This window comes from Meles meles, chromosome 10, assembly GCF_922984935.1.
Source record: "Meles meles chromosome 10, mMelMel3.1 paternal haplotype, whole genome shotgun sequence".
NCBI classification, from domain to species: domain Eukaryota; kingdom Metazoa; phylum Chordata; class Mammalia; order Carnivora; family Mustelidae; genus Meles; species Meles meles.
In genome coordinates, this window is record NC_060075.1 from 13,847,133 (window position 1) to 13,867,304 (window position 20,172).

Genomic DNA, 20,172 nt, shown 5'->3' on the forward strand with positions numbered 1-20,172 from the left:
AGATCGGGCCCTCACAGCGGGAGAGGACCAAGGAGCCTGGAGCCCTCAGTCTGGGCCCTGCTCACCCCTTCCCTGGGTGGCCCCCGCGGCCCCTCCCGCCCTCCTCCCTCTCTTCCCACACCTCCTGGATGACATTTGATTGGAACCAAGAACAAACCAAACCCAAGTTTGAGGTTTGGGTGGGATAGTTGGTTTGGTTTGGTTTCCTCAGAGGGAGGCAGATGAGGGTTGTGGTGGTTGGGAAGGAACTCGCATCCAGCTGTCTGTAGGCAGGAGAGCAAGGGCCAAGGATGGAGAAGGGAAGGAGGGAGAGGGCCGCCTGAGGAGGACAGGGGCAGGGGAGCCCTGCTGCTGGTGGGCTCACATCAGCCACTGGAGTGGTGTGGAGGAGCTTTGCCAAGGGCATGTCAAGGTGAGGCTGTGGATTGTGGATTTTTCCCTGCACCTAAAATAAGTTCCTTCCTTGCTCGGCCAAATCTAGATGTCACGGGCCTGAGCATTAGAGAATGATTGCTCTCCCCACGCCAGCTTTCTGCATAAAAGAATAGTAACAACACCCAAACCTCTCATCGGTTCTCTGCTGTGTGTGTATCTTTCCGCCGTGTGCTGGAAGGCAGGGGGCCGTGACCCAGGGGAGGGGTTGCTGTCACGCAAGGGCTGAGAAGGAATGGGTCCCAGTGACCCAAGCAGGGGACACCCCGTGTCTAAGGAGCAGTGTCTGAAGTTCCTGGAGGAACTGCACCGCCTGTGCCTTCCAGAGAGGGAAGCATAACCAGAACGTGGACTGAACGCTGATCTGGAAATCGCCGTGCAGAGTGGCTGGCAATGGGCAGAGCCCGGCTCTCAGGCAAAGCTGGTGTAACAAAGGACCTGGCTTGAGCCAGACGGGCCTCGGCTAGCATGACCTCAAATAAGGCACCTTTTGGAAGTTTGTTTTCCCGTCCATAAAATATTAGGAGAGATAGTTAATTGCTCCCGAGTGTGGGGAGGATTCTGTGACATGACACATGCGAAGTTGCTGGAATGAAGGACTCTCCGTAAATGTTTAGCATCCAAAGGGAATTTGAATAGAAAGGAAACAATTTTGGGGAGAGGCATTGGTCAAGGCTCCTTTTCAGGCTCTCTCCCCATCTTAAACCAGGCTATCCTCCTTCTGGCCCTTGGCCCCTGGTTCTCCTTCATTTGGTTTAGAGGTGAGATGAAACAGGATCTTCATGCCCAATGAGGGAGGAGAAAAACGGCCTGCTCCCTTCTGCTGAACTCTGAACACTTTTCTCTTTGCTCCTGCAAAGAGAGAGAGATTAGAAAAATAACGGGAGGTAACTGAGAGCGCCCCCAATGGTCCGGGCCTAGTACTACCCCCTTTGCTTGCTGGATCGGCTTTAATCCCGCAACAGGATGAAGTCGGTTATAATCATTCCTACTTCTCCCTTACAGATGGAGACCCTGAGAATCCAAAGCGGAGCAACCTGCTCCAGACCCCACACTGCCCCCCAACAGGATGCTGAAGGAAGAGGAGGGAGGGGTAGGAGAGATTCTGCAGGACTCCTTGCTCGTTTCCAGGTGGAAAAAGCAGGATTCAAGATCAAGGTGCGGCGCCTGGGTGGCCCAGTCCATTAAACATCTGCTTTTGGGTCAGGTCATGACCCTGGGGTCCTGGGATTGAGTCCTGCATCGGGCTCCCTCCCTCTGCCTGCCTCTCCCCCTGCTTCTGTCAAATAAGTAAATAAATACAATATTGATAACAAAAAAAGATCAAGAAAAGTCAACTCTGGCTCTCTCCTCCCATCCGCACCTTCCCTGACTTGAGGCCAGGCAGTATCTCCTACCCTAAGCCTCATTTTCTTTTTTTTTTTCTTTAAGATTTAATTTATTTATTTGACAGAGATCACAAGTAGGCAGAGAGGCAGGCAGATAGAGAGAGGTGGAAGCAGGCTCCCTGCTGAGCAGAGAGCCCAGGACTCCATCCCAGGACTCTGGGATCGTGACCTGAGCTGAAAGCAGAGGCTTTAACCCACTGAGCCCTCCAGGTGCCCCAGGCCTCATTTTCCACCATGGAGAGGAGCTGAGGACAGACGGGGAGGGCTGGCGCCATGGTTGGAGCAGTCAGTGTCAGGAACTGGGAGAAGAGGGACCACGGGGAGGGACTCCCACACTCCAGGGCATGCCCCCCCCCCCCCCCATGGACTGCTGGCCCGACCTCTGCAGCTGGAGAACCAGGGCTTGGGATGGACCAAAGGTAGCATCATCTGGGAAAGCTCCAGGGAACCAGCAGGGGCAGGGCCACACAGGGAAGGAGGAACCCTGCCTCATGGCAAGAGAGCCATTGACTGGCCCAGGGACAGGAGCAGCCATGGGGTTGTGGGCTGTGACAGGCAGGCAGGGATGGAAACTTGCAAAGCACTGGCCCCACATCACTCATCAGAGTCTGAGCCAATGAGCTGAGGTAGGGAATTTTTCTAAAACGGGTTAGTGTCTGGAACTCCAAGATGACGGAGCAGATGGAGTGGCGGCCACTACTAAGGAACTCCCCAGCCTCCTCTCTGGTTTGTCCACCTGACATGTGCCTGGCAGTTTGGAAGGCACACATCCAAGGCGACAGGCCTGCTGCACGCACCAGGTTGGGGGAGGCATCCAGCTGGGCTCTCAGTCGTTTTCTGCTTGCCATGTGCTCTACTTTGCCAGTTTGCCTTCGTGACGCCCCAGAACTCCGGTTCTAATTAACCTGGAAGAAGCCAAGTCTTTGATCTTAGTACCTGAAAAAGCATTAAATGATGTTTCAACAAGCAAAGCAATAATTTAAATGCTTGTACTTTGGGGGCACCTGGGGGGCTCAGTGGGTTGAATGTCTGTCTGTCTCTTGATTTAGATTCAGGTCCTGATCTCAGGGTCATGGGGCCAAGCCCAGCAACCGACTCCAAGCTCAGTGCAGAATCTGCTTGAGACCCATTCTCTCTCTGCCCCTCCCCCAATCACTTCCTTTCTCCCCCTACAATAAATAAAACCCTTAAAGATTATAAAATCCTTAAAGATTTTTATTTATTTATTTGACAAAGAGAGAGCAGAGCAAGAGAGAGAGTGAGAGCATGAGTGGGGGTGAGGGGCAGAGGGAGAGGGAGAGGGATGAGCAGACTCCAGGCTGATTCCAGGACCCCAAGATCACCACCTGAGCCAAAGACAGATGCTCAACCAACTGAACCACCCAGGAGCTCCAGTAAATAAAATCTTTAAAAATAAATAAATGTTTATACTTTTTTTAAAAAAAGATTTTATTTATTTAGTTGACAGACAGAGATCACAAGTAGGCAGAGAGACAGGTGGGGGGTGGGGAGTGGGGGGAGCAGGCTCCCTGCTGAGCAGAGAGCCCGATGCGGGGCTCGATCCCAGGACCCTGAGATCATGACCCCAGCCGAAGGCAGCGGCTAACCCACTGAGCCACCCAGGTGCCCCAGTGTTTCTACTTTTTTAAAAAAGATTTTATTTATTTATTTGTCAGAGAGAGAGACTCCAAGAAAAGAAACACAAACAGGGGAAGTGGGAGAAGGAGAAGCAGACTCCCGGTTCAGCAGGGAGCCCCATGCAGGACTGGATCCCACTACCCTAAGATCATGACCTGAGCCAAAGGCAGACCGTTAATGACTGACCCACCCAGGCACCCCAATACCTTTTTTTTTTAAATGCTTGTACCTTGCAATTCGTATTCTGAAAGTTTATTTTGTTTAGCTGAAATGGGTATGGCATGATGGAGTTTAGGAAGATTTAACAAGCGGGAGAAAAGTTTCAGAGATCTCACAGAATGAGCAAAACCCTAAGCTAAGAAGGAAAAAGCTAAGAAGGAAACTATTTTCCTGTGACTGATCTAAATCAGTCCCTCAAAGCTTGGGTTCCCAGTCCACAGAGACTGCCTAGACAGTATCTAACGTTCCCCGTGCCCTGCAACCCTTTCTTTTCCTCTCTCTCCTGCACCCCCCTTTCAAGGATACAGGCTAAGCCTCTATCTCCCCTCCCCACCCTTGCCTGAGCTTTTAGTCCCTTCCTTCTAGCCGCCCCCCTCCCCGAGCTAAAAAGAAGAGTGACTTGTCTCTGGTGTAGAGATGAGCCAGGAGTCTTCCCCCCCCCCCCCCCCCCCGTCCCCCAGGCCCATAAATCACCACTGTCAGCTCGGTCTCCCTTTCATTAGGGAACTCCTAGGCTCAAAATCCTGGCGTGGCCCCCCATTGTCCTTAGCGTAAAAAGCCCCACAGCACTTGGCGCGTACTTCCCATTTGGCAGTCCTAGCTCCGGCGATCTGTGTTCCTTGGTTGTTTGAGTGAGTGGGGCAGTGGACACTATAGAGTCACTGCCTCCCCCTCCCCCGGGGACCTTTTCCTGACTCCCCTCCCCGAGCGGCTCGGGAACCCGTGCGCCCCGCCTTCGGGACCCCCGGGCTTCATTGCCTGGATCGCCCCGGCCGGACTGCGAGCTGCAAGGGGCGAGGGCGGCGGCTGCCTCGTTGTCTGGGGTGTCGCGGACCCGGCGCCGTGCCTGACCCGTTGTAGGCGCGTTAGGCGACCGGAGCGAACGGAGGTGGGGGTGCAGGCAGGGTCGCCGCCACTTCCGTGCCTGCGGACGAGGGTCTGAGCCGCGGCCGAGCGCAGCGCGCGGATAGCTGCGCGGCGGAGACGGAGATCGCCGCGCCGCTGGGTCTCCAGCAAAGAAAGGGTTAAGCCGCCAGCGCGCGCCCCCCCCCCCCGCCCGCCCACCCCCTCAAAGGCGAGGGGAAGAGTCCGGCAGAAGGTCCTGTTTACCGGAGCCGCTCGAGTCCGCGCGGCCCTGGGAGAGGCGTTGCCGTGGCAACGGGCCGGGCGCCCGCCAGCTGCGGATGAGCTCACTGGAGCGGCGGCGGGCGGCGGGCGGGGGGCGGCGGCGGGGCGCGCGGCCCGGCGGAGAGGACGCGGCAGCCGGCCGAGCCCGCCCTCCACTCGCCCACAGCGGCGGCCGGGCGGCGGGCACGCGAGCGGAGGGCGCGCGGCTCTCCGGGCGCCGGGAGAGGCCCGGCCGACTGCAGGGCGGAGGGCCGCGGGCCATGGCGCCCCGGGCCCCCGCCGCCCGCCGCCCCCGCCCGCCCGGGCGCCCCCGAGCTGCGCCTCGGAGACCGCGGAGCGGCGGCCCGCCGGGAGGTAGGGCCGGGCCGGGGGAAGCGAGGAGGGGACGCGCGGGGCGGGGGTGGGGGTGGGGGCGCCGCGGAGGGGCACGCGCGGGGGGGAGGGGAGGCGGCGGTGGGAGCTGCCCCAGGCCAAAGTGGGGAAGTGGCTCCTTGCAGACCCAAGACCGGGGCTCCCGCGTGCGGACGTGGGGACCGAGGCGCTTCAGCCCGACCTGTGGGACTCGAGCAAAGTACTGGCCGGACGGCCGCCGGGACGACTTTCAGGGCCGAGTGGGGAAGCCGTTGTCCCGCGCCTCGGAAACCTGCAGAAACTGGGCAGAGCCGGCCCTCTGCCGGGCTGGGTCCCAAGGGCGAGAGTGTGAGTGAGTGTGTGTGTGTGTGTGTGCGCGCGCGCGAGTGTGTAGAGAAAGAGTCGAGTGGGGCTGAGGGGGCCGAGCAGCCAGACCCCCCTCCGCGCTGTGGTCAGAATGTGCAGTCTTGGGAAAGCAGGGTGGTGAAGATGATTGAATGATCCTGTTTCTCCCCCTTTTCCCCTAAGGATGGAGTTGGGAGCAGAGGGAGCCCAGGGGGCGTCTCTTAACAACAGGAGATACAAGCAAGTTTGGGAGGGATCCCAGAGAGCTGGGTTCCAACCCCTGAGGAGAGCCAGACCTCAGCGGTGGGGTCCTTTCCCGGAGGGGACGCGGTGGGGACGCGGGGCCGTGCACTCACGCGCTTGGCCGGGGAGAGGGAAGAGCGGTCACTGCTCCCATCAGCCAGTGCTGGGGAAGGAGCCAGCGGACCTCCAGCCGGTGTGCTTGTGCTTCAGGGGTGTGACTCTCCCAAGGACCCAGGTAATAATGGCCCCAGGGCAGTAGGCTAATCAGGGGCTCCCTACCATAACTTTGTTATTCAACTCCTGCACCCTTGGTTACAACTTAACAAAATCCTTTCTGCCTGCATCATCACAGTATTGAACGCACCAGAGGAGTGGAGTAGAAAGTCTTTGGGGTGGGCTGCTTTGGTGGAGCCAAATTCTGTGAGAAGGCCATCAGTAACTGGTTTTAACGGCCGGCCGGTTGTGAAAAGTCTGGCAGAGGAGGATGGCCTTCAGGTCCTTTTATTGGAACGATTTGAAGCCTCCCTAGGTTGTGTAATCATTTACTTTAAAGCTATGTGCTAGGCATTGGGAACAAACACAGCAATGAATAAGATGTATCTCTCTTCCTTCCAGAACCAGCCATCCTGCTTGAGTAGTCAAAAAATTAAAAGCAGGGGCACCTGGCCCGCTCAGTCAGTAGAGCATGGGATTCTTGATCTCGGGGCTGTGAGTTCAAGCCCCACACTGGTACAGAGATTACTTTAAAAAAAAAAAAAAAATTCAAAGCAGTTCTAGGCTGCCCTAGCTGAGTGCTACATGCTAGGGGAGCCCAGAGCAAGGCCACCCAACTCAGGAGAGGCCCACAGACCTGAGCCCTGAAAACTTCTTCACTGGGAGAACAAAGCAGGGAAGGTGGTTCCAGCCTGAGGGAACAGAAATCACAAAGTCACCAAGAGGGAAGGGGGGGTTAAGTGTGGGGAGAACTCACAGTGTGCCGCCAGAGGGAAGGGGGAATCTCACTGAAGCTGGAGGGATAGGTTCCTCCTGATGTCCTAGAAAGCCTGTTCTGGTTGTTGGGTGGGGGCCTGGAGGATGTGACCAAGGCCACACGGCACCCAGGCCAGCGTTCCTGACGCACAGACCATTGGCGATGCTGAGGTAGGATGGAAGGATCCAAGAGATAAAGAGGTAGGACCCGGTGACAGGCTCTGGTGCAGAGAAGGTAACTTAGACGGAAACTAAGTGCCCCCAGACTCAGGAGAAAACAAAGCAGAGCAAAAGGAATGGATATTTTGAGTGGCCCGAGTTTAGCAGATTACAACACTTGGACAATGAATTTGGCTCTAAGTTTTCTGGCAGCTTAGAGACAAACAAAAATACACTGACTTGCGCAGTTTTGGATTTTGGACAACAGAAAGCTTACAGATTATTTTTCAGAACACAATTTTTCCTGGAATTAACTCAGCAGGGAATTTGTCATGAGGAACTTGGTGTAAAGACTAAAGAGTGACATAGAAAAAAAAACTTCATTGTTGGTGTTACAAAAAAATGGGAAGATGAAATTCCACACGACTATCTTTCTATACCATCTTCCTGTTATGACTTGGGAACTTACTGCCTCTATGTAGGCTGCTGAGTGTTGCTCAGGCTTGTGGGCAGTGGCGGTGCAGGCAGCTGGAGCCAGGGGACTTCTGTGTGCAGGAGCCCATTTTCTCAAGTGGAGGAAGAGGGGACACCGGCTTGGATGGATGGAGAGCGCAAAGCACGCTGGGCGCCCATCTTGACGGGAAGGGAGCAAGTCATAGCGTGGTCCGCCACCCGCTGGACTAAACTCTGTCTGGTCTGGTGAAGGACCAGTGTGCATCCGGAAACCCTGACCAAAGGAAAATGGGGAGTGAGAGCAGCTTTTGAGGATTCCATTCCGATGGACAAAGCACATCCCCCAGGGGGGTCTGGGTCTTTCTACCTTCAGACCTGACCTTAAGCCTACTTCTCAGCAGGAGGGGAAGGGTGGGACTCAGGAGACAAGAGATTCCCTTCAGTTCGAGTGAGAGTGCGAGTGCAGCCAGCGAGGGTGGGAATCTTGTTTGCTGCGCCCGCAAGGAATGTCACAGAAGAGCAGGGGTTGTAAGCCCAGCTGGGGTGGACTTTCTGCGGACTCAGTCACAAGTCTCCCAGCGAGCCGGGCACTTCTCTTTGCTTTCTGCGGAAGGGACAGAACCTGCAGAATCCATGTCAATGCGTGGCTTCTGTTGAAACCATTTCTTGCTCATTTTAGATGTCCTAAGTTAGCATTGGGTAGGTAGGAGATTCTACTCCCCAACCCACCCCCCCCATCATGTTTCTTAACATTTTTAACTCAGAGTGCACTTTAGAACACTTTGATGTCCTGCGTGAGCATTTCTTTAAACAACGGGTGCCTCCACGCCCCACCTCCCCTGTGGATTAAATAAAAATCGCTGAGAATGGGCTCTGGGCATCAGGGGCGTCAGGCTTTTTGAAAGGCCACAGGTGATTTTAAGGTACAACCAGAGGTAGGGGCGCCTGGGTGGCTTGGTGGGTTAAGCCTCTGCCTTTGGCTCAGGTCATGATCTCAGGGTCCTGGGATCGAGTCCCATATCGGTCTCCCTGCTCAGCGGGGAGTCTGCTTCCACCTCTCTCTCTGCCTGCCTCTCTGCCTACTTGTCAAATAAATAAAAACAAAATCTTTAAAAAAAAAAAAAAAGGTACAACCAGAGGTGAGAGGGGTTGCTTTAACAGTCACATAAAGGATTGCTCACAGCGGGGGACAGAAACCTCAGATTCCAAAAGCAAGGACCCCATAAATTTAAAATTAGGAAGCCTGTTACTCATTATGAAATCAAATGGCTGATCAGCCTTCAACATCGGGATTTAAAGTCAGCTTGAACAGATACAGATAAGAAGGCTAATGGCAGACACATTCATGTGAAGCTTCATGTGTATGTGAAGTATTTTTTAAAAATAGAAATTCTAAAAGCATAATCACACGGCTTATGCAGTTAGAGCTGTCTAATCCGATTGTATGCAGTACCCGAACTGACAGGCTTTGGCACCTTTCTCTTTTTAGCTGGAACCCACTTAAGTCTACTTTTCTTGAGTGCGGAGCTTTTGAGTTCTGGGTTCTTTCTACTTGCCTCCTGGAAATCAAGTGTATTTGTTTTCTGACCCATGTCTTCTGGATTGGAAAAAAGCTGGGAGAATTAGTTTGCAGTTGAACGTCCATAAAGTGACAATCAAAAGGAATGAATCTCTAAGGGTTGAATTCTGTACCTCTGACAGGATAATAGGACAATTTTGAGGCTTGATGACTTTCCCAACAACACTCAAATACACCTTGCAGGCATTAATTTCTTTGGCTGTGGGCAAAGTTGACTCAGCTTCCTTTACTCTCTCTGGAACCCCAGCCCCTTCTTTTTTGCTTCCTGAGGGCTCATGGAATGTCTCACAGGTACTCATGAGTGACCAAGGTTATGTCATGCCCAGTCTCCTGTGTCCAGGCATGGACCCTTCTTCCTCTACAGAGCCAGATGGCCTCCACAGGTACCCCAGCCTCTCTCTCTCTTTTTTTTTTTTTAAGATTTTATTTGTCAGAGAGAGACCCTAGCAGGGGGAGTGGCAGGTGGAGAGAGAAATAGGCTTCCTGCCAGGCAAGGAGCCTGAAGTGGGACTCAATCCCAGGACCCAGGGATCACGACCTAAGCTGAAGGTCAATGCTTAACCAACTGAGCCACCCAGGCGCCCCACCCCAGGCCCTCTTTAACTCCCTGACATTGGCTACCCAACAGAAGGATTGACAGGCACATCTGCCCCTTTTATTATAGGAGGCAAGTCAGTGCCTGGAACTGAGGCAAGCGATTACCTCAGTTTTCTACATTTGATGTCCAAGACAGAATATGTTGGGAAGCCAGAGTCAGACCATCTTTTACACTTGTGTTAAGACCGTCCTCTGATCTGAGCAGAAATGTCGACTCTCAGCTTGTCTAGAAGTTAAGCCCTTTGCCATCTGTAGCCCAGAGGGTCTTTGCCTTTGGCTTCCCTTTGACACATCCATCCTCCGCCTGCAGTTGTCTGGAAGAGAGGTGAGCCCCAGACTCCCCCACCCTGTCTAATAGGCTCAGCTGCCAAAAACTGTTATCTTTTTCCCTCTGGCCTTAGGGAAGGAAGGGGTGAGTCACCTTTGTGGCAAGCTCAGGGAAGAGGTTAGCTTCCCTCAGTAGTGGGGAACCAAGAGGTTCCATGCTCCCCTTCGGAAGGAAATGAGAGCGGGATCGAGCTGGAGAGTGGGGTCAGGACAGGAAGCTGTGACCGTGACCATCCTTCCATGGTACCCAGGGCTGCGTGTCTTATCAGTAGGGCTCGGCAGACCAGTTCAAGCACAGCATCAAATGCATTTCCTTTGGTGGTTTTGTGGTCCTAGAAAGTGTACTTTAAAATTACAAGATTGCTTTTCTATAGATCCTTGTATATATACATATATCTTTCTGTGTAAACTGTGGAAGTTCTGCTTGTTGGAAAACATTTAAGCAATCCGTAAAAAGAACAAAACAAAAAATGAAAGTTTACCTTATACTATCTCCCTCCTTGGAGGCAATCACTGTTTGGTATATATCCCAAATCCTCCTTGACTTTCCTTCCCTTTGCATGTAATATGTTTGCTTACAGAAATGGATGCGTGCTGTCACGACTGAACAGTAGTCTGTGAGAATAATTCCACATGGGACATACATTGTCCCGTCCTTCCCCGCCCAGCCACCTAGAGTTCCTTCTGTGTGGATGGCCTTCATTTGTTTAACACGTGATGTGTTTATGAGGCCTGGGTTGTTTCTGAGTTTAGCTACTACACAAGTCTCTGGCACTTGTTCCAGTATTTCTATAAGATAAATTCCTAGAGGCGTCACTGCTAGATTAAAATAGATTTCAAAGCCACATGCATATTGAATATCTTTGGACCTGGTGATGGACATTTCAAAAATGAGATTCCAATGCTCTGTCTTAAAAAAAATGTAAAATATATTCCTTCCCTCTCCCTTAATGCAAGTGTTCCCACCCCAGTTCCCCCCACCGAATTTACTGTGAGTTTCTATGTAAGTTATTCTGAAACTTAAAATTCACAGTGTGGTACATTCATAAAGGGAATCTACTCTTTTGAGTTTTATCAAATTAAAATAGGCAACGTATTAAATTTTAACTTCTAAGAGGGTTTTTATGTTTTATGGGTTGTTATCCAACGAACTGACTTAATTTTGTCTCTGGCTGCTGGTTTCATGTTCCTATAACCTTGATCCCGCGTAAGCACCATTCCACATATCGTGTAGGCGGAAGCGTGGGATGTGTGGGGTGGGTTACACACAGGAGTCAACCCAGTGCAGTAATCCACGTGCCTTCCCCTTTCTCCCTCATGCTTCCTCACTTCTCAGAAAGGAAAATGTCATAGGGTTGCATTTGACTTAGCACGAAGTTCTCTGCAAATCCACTGTGGGTCATGGATAGGGCAACCATATATACAAACTGGGACACTTTGAAAGTAAGAAGGGAGCCCCTAAGATAAATTGTTAGTTGGTCTACAACAGGCCTACCCTGGGACTGTCCTTGGAAACTGCATCTTGTCGCTGCCCTGGGAAAGGGTGAGAGTTGCCCATGTCCATCCCTTCTCCCTGCTCGTCCCAGTACATTGACAGAAGCAGACATGAGTTTGTATCATCCTCTGCCCACCCGCCTAGCCTTGTTTAGCCCCCCTAGAGTAGAGCCCAAAACCAGGGGAGAAGGAGGGGTCAGGTGCTACGTGTGAACTTTTCCTTCCCACTAAAAGAGTCAGAGGAGGGGTGCCTGGGTGGCTCAGTGGGTTAAGCATCTGCCTTCTGCTTGGTCATGATCTCAGCATCTTGGGATCAAGCCCTGCGTCAGGCTCTCTGCTCCGTGGCGAGTCTGCTTCTCTCTCTTCCTCTCCTTCTGTGATCTCTCTCGCTCTCACTCCCTCTCAAATAGATAAATAAAATCTTTAAAAAGAGAGAGAGAGAGAGAGAGGAGATGGATACTACTGTCCCTGCCAACCCCCATTTCTCCCTGAGAAAAATAGTAACTGTCTTTTTTCAGCAAATTAGAACCACTGAATCAGGACACTTCTGTAATTTTATGTGCTTTTCACGTCTCTGGGATTTACAGGCGAAACCACCCCAGATGACCAGACAAAGGCATCGGTATGGGAGCATGCAGCAAATCAGGATTAAAACTGCGCTTTGCATGATCTGATCGCTAGGCAAGGGCGATGGGCAGCCTGAGATTTAGAACTTGCCTCTCCAGCACCTGGAGTGGGCCAGTTTTTCAGCCACAGACTTGTACGGGGTGGTGACTGGGAAAGCACAAAGGAGCTTCTCGAAGCAGCTTATGGGTGCTCTTGCCTTCTCTGCCAGAAAATGTCTCTGGCCCTCTGGGGGCTCGGGGGAGTTCTCTACTTAATACTCTGAGTTGAGGTGAGAGGGGCTCAGATTTGGAATGAAGTGTGTGGTCATTCAATCCCAAGTAAAACTCCCTGGCATCTTGTGGCCGCTGTCATCCTTTCCATCTGGTCCATGTCATCATCTGTGTTAGTGACAGTCAACAAATATGCACAGGCTCCCAGGACATCAAAAAGGGACGAGTGCTCTCTGTTTACCCTCCGGCTGAACCGATGCATCTAACGGGGTGAAAAAATGTCAGAGGAGAGGGAGCTCCTTGATGCCTCCCAAAACCACGAGACTTGGAGGTCCCAGAACTGCCAAGATGGGGCCAAGAAGGGCTCTTCTCTCCCCTGAACACAGGACAGCCAAGATCCCTGGCCTAGGGCAGAGAGGAGAGAGCTGGGGAAAGGGTCAAAGAGGCCGCTTCGGATACACACAGCTCCAGGTGCAGGCTGCCAGCTGCTGGGAGGAAAAGAGAAGGACGATGCTCTGATGCTCTTGGGGTGGGGAGATGGGGCAGCAGGAAGAGCCCCTGAGGCAGGTCCACCGGCCACTCCCCAAGGCCCTGAAACCTGGCGTCCTTCCCTAACCGGCTGCTGTGACCTATCCTCAGTTACTAATGATGGACCCAGTGGCCGGTTCCCTGTTCTTTAGCTCCCTGATGTACGTGACCCCCCCACCCCGACCCAGGTCAAGGTCGATATAGAACCACTGTGCACTGATACATCAATCCACTTGTCAAAATGCTGACTGCTTCTGAGCTGCTGAGCTCCCAGGTCCCATATTCCCCGGAACCCCAACTTCCCCAGATCCAGCCATGACAGGGTTAACAGTGAAGCCACTCTGAGTGGCTGGTGGCCCAGCCACCCCTTTGGTAAGTGCTCCGAATAGTGCCTCCTTACCCCAGACCGCCATACTCTTTGGCTTATCCTCATTCTCTTTAGAAAAGGAGATCGCCACTGATTCATCTTCTTTTTCTTATTTGACAAGCATTTATGCCTCACTCATAGCAGACCAAGTGTGGCTTAGACACTGAGGAGGAATGAAAAGAAGCCCGAGGCCAGTGTTCTTCCATCAGACTGCAGTGTCCGGTTGGCAGGCCCAGATAAACAAAAAGAAACTGAGGCAATAATAACGAGGACCCTGGAAGAACTGCTAGAGCCCGTGTCCCACTTCCCTTGTCTGCAGTTGACCCTCAGGAAGCTCCTTCTTGTGGTCAAGGGTTCCCCGGACTCCCTCCCAGATTCACCCCTCTAGGGGACTTCCTTCCCCAGACCCTTAGATCTTGACCTCTGACTACCTACCCCACAAAGTTCCTCTTAAAGGAGCCATTTTAACCCTATCATGTCCAAAAGAGTGCATATCTCCGTGATGTGTCCTCTTCGTTTTCCCAGGATAGCCTGTCCTAACTCCTCCTCCTCGCTTTCAGGACATGGCCAAGTGTAAGCCCCCAACTCACTTCATCCTCTCTTGTCTCCCGTCACGCATCCGATGGCTTCCATCCTCCCAGTCTGTGCGTGCCTCCCGGGCAGGAGTGCGCCTTCTCGCTCTTGCCTTGCCTGGATCACGTTCTCCCTCCCCAGCTATTGGAACCCAGTCTAGTCCCAGGGGCCACCAGATCCGACCTTTCGCAGCAGTCTGTGACTCCTCTGACTTCCATCTTCCACCTCTGCTTCCCTCCAGTTAGTATTTGTATAGACCCTCTCCACTGTAGCTCAAGTTTAGTCCTCGAACCAATCTGCTGTTGTGATTTCTGTGGACTGTGTGTCAGGCACTCCCTGGACTGCTCCTGTCTTCTTGTCTTGAACAGTTGCAGTCTTTTCCTGCCATTCGGTTGAGTGGGTTCGGAACTGTCATCCGCAGCTCCAAGAGGCAGGGACCATCCCGCGTGTTTGTGCATGTCCCAGCGGCACCTCATGCGGACTACCGTACTCAGCCCTTTGGGTTAGTCCTCTCCACTACATTCGGATCCATCCATGCTGGCCCAGATGAGCTAAATAAAATCACAGGGGATGGACCATTTCCCATTTCTCAAAACCTGCTAAATAAAAGGGAACACGTTCCCAGGCGCTGCACAACTTCCAAGTACCAAACACCAGGCACAGATAGTAAACAAACAGAACGGGGGCCTCAGAGTTCAGGGAGCCTGAAATGGAGGGGGAGGGGAGGGGAAGGGAGGGAGAGTCAGGATGAGCCTGCTGTGCTGATGGCCTGGGCTCCTCCTCTTCCCACCTCCAGCCCCGAAGCTGAGCATTAGCACGTCCCAGTTCCTACTGAAAAGGAAAGGGGGTCAGCTCCCTTTTACAATTTCAAAACCAATTTGTACACAGTAATAGCAGTTCTGTGTTTGAGAGCGGTTTTATAGCTTTGCCACACTTGCAAACAACTGAGGCTAGATCAGCAGCCCTGCGGAGAAGTTGAGGCCGTGATAGTGTTATTAATCCAAGCTCCCATATTATTACTCCTTTTTTATTATCTGGCGGAGTTAAGCTCGCTCTATCAGGGAAGACATAAGTGGAGCACTTTTTCTAGGGCGTGTGCCGCTCCGAATGCTTTACAGGTGCAATCTCATTTAGTCCTTCCTGCATTCTTTCAAAAGAGATGCTGCAACGTCCGCAATTTGACAGAGGAGAGAACGAAGTCCTTGAAAAGCAACTTGTCCAAGGCCCACCAGCTCAAGTGGCAGAGCTCGAGTTTGAACCTGGGTCTGTTTGCGCGCTCTTTGCTTTTCACCCCCATTGCTCAAGGCCTTTCCCAGAATGGGGAGCCGTGGCAGAGCAGCCTGGGCCCCCTTCTCCCTCTCTGGGCTCGGGAGCCACGGTGCTGGCCCCCGGAAAGGGGATGCGAGATGACGTCTTCCTCTAAGATTGCTGCCTTTTGTCCAAATGTGCTGGCGGGGAGCCAAGCTGGAAAGTCTCTGCTCATGGAAAGAAAGAGAACAGAAGCCAGCAAAAGAGGGTGGGAAAGGGTTTGAGGGGGAGGAAAGGAAGAGGAGGGCAGGGATTAGAGAGGGAGAGAGGAGGCGGGCAAATGAGTTTGGGGCAGCCCAGCTGGAGCCAGAGACCGGTGTCAGGAAGCAAACCAAACGGGGCCTTCAGGTGCCTCCCTTCATGGTGCGGTGTGAACATCCGGCCCTGGGAGGCACAGGCCCTGGGGCTCTCCAGGTGCTTAGGGCCCCGGACAGATTCCCCCAGGGTGGGGGTAGGGGACTACCTCCCCTCCTCTGTATTACTGTTCAGTGAGGTCAGGTTAAATGGAACATCAGGGGATCTTGAGGGCTGTCTCTGGAAGTGGAAGGGATGGCCAGGCAGTACCTTGGAGCCAGAGTATTCCAGGTGGGCAGGGAAAGGATGGAGGGGAGGTAGGAGAGGGGATGGGTGCGGGTACTTGGAATAAAATCCAGTCATAACAATGTACTGAGTAGCTACTCTGTACCGAGGAGGGGAAGGCCTGTACCCTGCCCCCAAGGCATTTATTTGGGTGCTAGGTACTGGACTCTCGAATCTGACAACCTGCACTCATCTGGCGTTCATGTGGCCTTGGGAAAAGTTATTCCCTCCAGACCTGCGTTTCCACATCTGTAAAGGGGAGGCAGTGTTAAGGGTGGTGTGAGGATTCAATGCAAGAATCCCTGTAGACGGAGAAAGACAACTATCATATGATCTCCCTGATATGAGGACATGGAGAAGCAACATTGGGGGGTAGGGGGATAGGAGAAGAGTAAATGAAACAAGATGGGATTGGGAGGGAGACAAACCATAAATGACTCTTAATCTCACAAAACAAACTGGGGGTTGCTGGGGGGAGGTGGGATTGGGAGAGGGGGAGCGGGCTATGGACATTGGGGAGGGGAGGCGAACCATAAGAGACTATGGACTCTGAAAAACAACCTGAGGGTTTTGAAGGGTCAGGGGTGGGAGGTTGGGGGAACAGGTGGTGGGTAATGGGGAGGGCACGTTTTGCATGGAGCACTGGGTGTTGTGCAAAAACAATGAATACTGTTACGCTGAAAAAATAAATAAAATGAAAAAAAAAAAAAAGAATCCCTGTAGAATCTCGCCTAGAGCATAGTAAATACTCAATAAATGTTAGCTTTTATTTATTTTTATTTATTATATATAGTTATTTAGTTATAAATAAATAATAATGAACAAATTCATTCATTATTGCAGTTTGAAGCAGCAAACAAAGATGTGGAACCTTGAGTAAAATGTATTTATTTTGATATATTTTTTAAAGATTTTATTTATTTATTTGACAGAGATCACAAGTAGGCAGAGAGGCAGGCAGGGGACCTGGCCGGGGGGAGAGAAGCAGGCTCCCTGCTGAGCAGAGAGGCCGATGCGGGACTCCATCCCAGGACCCTGAGATCATGACCCGGGCCGAAGGCAGCGGCTTAACCCACTGAGCCACCCAGACGCCCTATTTTGATTTTTTTAAGGATTTTATTTATTTATTTTCAAAGAGAGAGAGATAGGGCAAGCCCGAGGGGGTGGGGCTGGATCTCACAACCCCGAGATCACCACCTGAGCCCAAATCAAGAGTCGGACGCTCAACTGTCCCAGCCACCCAGACACCCGGAGTAAGACATATTTCGGTAACAGTTGAACCCAGCCATAGAAGAGATAAGACAAGGTTATGCACATTTACTCAGATTATCAAATGTAAATAAGTTAATAATTGCTCTGGAAATTCAGAAGATTGAAGAACTTTAGTTTGGGGGGGGGTCAGAGTAGGTTTTATGGAAAAGTTAGGATTTAAACCAGATTTTGAGGGATAGGTGGGAATATAATAGCAAGGAAAAGGGAGGGAACAACCGAGGGAAAGAATAGGAACACAAGTGCGGGGCTGAAAAAATTCTAATTCCAAGTGTTTGCCAATAGGGCATTCTAGCTATTCTCTTGCCCACGGTAGACACTTGAGCAAGGTATTTCCTTTACATACATTTCAGCTGCAGAAGAGATGATGGCCAGGATGCTGCATCCTATGGAAAGGCATCTGGATGTGACCTCGCATAGCCCCCTCTGGGTCTGTGTCTTGGTGGTTTTTTGGTAGGTCTCTCCTCTCTGTGCTTCACTGCCATTCTTTCCCTCTTTCTTTGGTTTCAGTCTTTGCCTTTCCTTCTGATTCTCTGTCTCTACTTTCCTCTATCTTAACCTCATTTTCCAGTTCATTTCCCTTAACCTGCTAACACAAAGTCTCTTTTCCTCCCTGGTATACGGCAGGGAAGGTCTGAACACTGTATTTTTTTGTTAATTTTTTTTTTTTAAATACAGACCTCACAAATTATGTCATTCTTTTTTTTTTTTTAAGATTTATTTATTTATTTGACAGACAGAGATCACAGGTAGGCAGAGAGGCAGGCAGAGAGAGAGAGAGGAAGGGAAGCAGGCTCCCTGCTGAGCAGAGAGCCCCATGCGGGGCTTGATCCCAGGACCCTGGGATCATGACCTGAGCCGAAGGCAGAAGCCTAACCCACTGAGCCACGCAGGTGCCCCATTTGTTAATTTTTTTTAAGAAAGAAGAAAAATCATTCCCTGGGAGCCAGCAGCTAATATTACCTGGCATCTCTGGAGCAAATGTTTGTTGTTGTTGTTGTTTTGTGGCTTTTTAAAAGTCCCTCAATGTCCTAATAACAAAGGACATTTCTCATTTCTAAAACAAAAACAAAAGCCAACCAAAACCCCAGCTTATCAAAAAGCAGACCAAGAAGAGAAGTGAAGCACCTTCATCAAGAACACGTAGACCCAGGTTCCCCTGGGACAGCTTTCTGTTGACATGTGAGTCATCTGGGGAAAGGAAAAGAATATGGAACTGGTGAATGAGCCCTAGATGGGGCGATAGGAGCCCTGGGTCCTGCTCCTGCCTCCGCCACCACCTGGCCAGGGGGATCAAAGCTAGGTGAGCCACAACACTCTCAGGCCACAGTGTCACTGTTTCTAGCCCCAACTTACTCCTGATCCATCCCCTTTCTGTGTTCAAATTTAGGAGCTTCTCCATGCCACAGGCTTTCTGGCTTCATTATGTGTCTCTCCCATCCTTCCTTTTCTCTTTGAATTTCCTCACCAGACTGGGGCCTCGAAAAGTACTGTCATTTACAGGCTGGGTTCCCAGTACTGACTGGGTCACGAGGGGAGAATTGCTGAGGCCAGGAGGAGGATGTGGAAGGCTGGGTCAGCCAGTGCAGGCGTCATTCCCAACAGGGTCCTGGGAGAAGGGGCTCAGCATTTCCTGAAGGGAAATGACTCCCATAAATAGACAAGAGAGATGGGAAAAGGATTTGTCCATTCCTTCCCTCCTGTCAACTCAGCTCTTCCTTTTGGTGTCCAGACTATGTAAAACTCTTAGAAATATTTTTCCTTCAGACGTGTCCCTGCCAGTGTGTGTGTGAGAGAGAGAGATGTGCTATCTGCTTTCTTGTATATATATTGTAGATCTAAAATAAGACCTGAAGAAGTCATCCATGCCTTTTATTTGTTCATTTACCCACAGTAACTTCTCATTAGTCCATTCCAGTATAAAGCTAGAATTTTTTCAGTGAGGTTTTTATTGGGAAGAAGGGAGGGAGAATGTTCAGTTTCTGAGACCCTGTCTTATTTAAGGGTTCATCCAAGGGTTCAGCCGCTCTCCTGTAGTAATGCTTATAATATGCTCTTCGAGTCCTTGGAAGGGTTAGGTCTCCTGATAGCTTTCCTAAGAAGCTTCCAGCACCTCCAGTCTCATGGAGAGACTCAGGAAAGGGAAAGGTGGTCTTGAGAGCTGCTCTTCTGCTCCTGACCGGGAATGATCGCATCCCACCCGACCTCCTGTGCCAGGCTGGAGGCCGACCCCAGGGGTCTTTAGCTTCCTCAGTAGCTGAAGCTTCCTCTCCGCTTCAGTGATCTGGGTGCAGATTTATGTTTAACACTCACACCCACAGGGGCGCCTGGGTGGCTCAGTGGGTTAAGCGCGTCTGCCTTTGGCTCAGGTTGTGATCTCCCCGGTCCTGGGATGGACCCCCGGGTCCCGCTCCCTACTCAGCTAGGCGTCTGCTTTAAACTCTCCCGCTGTGCTCTCTCAATCTCAAAAATAAGTAAATAAATAAAATCTTAAAAGAAAAAAAAAACAACCTCACACATGCAGTAGCTTTACGTTTTCGCGTTGGGAAGGTCGTTGAACCTAGACAAACACAGACTTCACAAGGCTCCACGCGTCGGGGGGATTCTTCTGGTTGTTTAAACCAAGGTATGAAGAAGCCTCGTGGAACGCACGGGCAGGACGGCAGCCTAGCCTCAAGAGAGGGGACTGACCCGGGCGCCTGGGTGGCGCAGTGGTTAAGCCTCTGCCTTTGGCTCAGGTCTTGATCTCAGGGGCCCGAGATGGAGCCCCCCGCATCGGGCTTTCTGCTCAGCAAGGAGCCTCCCTCCCTCTCTCTCTCTCTCTGCCTGGCTCTCTGCCTACTTGTGATCTCTCTCTCCTTGTCAGATAAATAAAATCTTTAAAAAAAGAGAGAGAGGGGGGACTGATCCAGGGGGTGCCAAGCCACCTCCACCCCGCCATCATTGCCAACAATTGCCCGGGTCTCTCGGCTCCCTACTCCCGGAGCTGGCAAGTGGCTCTCTCTCACAGCCTCGCGTTCCCGCCGTCCAGCCACGCAGATCGGCGCCACGCCCTCGGACTGGAATCTGATTGGCTCAACTTGAGTCAGGCCGCCTCTAGAACCAATCAGCGGTGGCTGGGGGGTGGGCTCATCAGTCAGACATGGCTGCCAGACGCCCTGGGACCCTTTGGATGAGGGATGGGACAGTTTGTGGAAAAAGGGACCTGCCTGTGAGGTAGGCAAGCTCCACATAGCGCTAGCCCATATCTACTACCCGTGTGATGTTTCTTTGACCGTTTTGTGTTCTTTTGTTTTACCATTGTGTCCCTAAGTACCCTGGTTTGTTGGATTCGTTCTCTCAAGTACTCTGTCAGAAATACTGCTTCTGAAGGCGGTCATGACATTCTGG

The 20,172-nt window shown here is 51.8% G+C and overlaps 1 protein-coding gene across 2 annotated transcripts in view; it reads left to right on the forward strand.

Moving 5' to 3' along the window:
- The first annotated feature begins 4,961 nt into the window (after positions 1-4,961).
- Positions 4,962-20,172, forward strand: part of DENND2A (DENN domain containing 2A) — a 102,912-nt gene continuing 87,701 nt past the window's right edge. The window contains exon 1 of one of the 2 annotated variants that reach the window (XM_046020692.1): positions 4,962-5,159. The gene's annotated coding sequence lies outside the window, so the exon portion shown is untranslated. Of the gene's footprint in view, positions 5,160-5,793; positions 5,980-20,172 lie in introns of those variants that run through there. The other variant, XM_046020693.1, reaches the window with a different exon arrangement.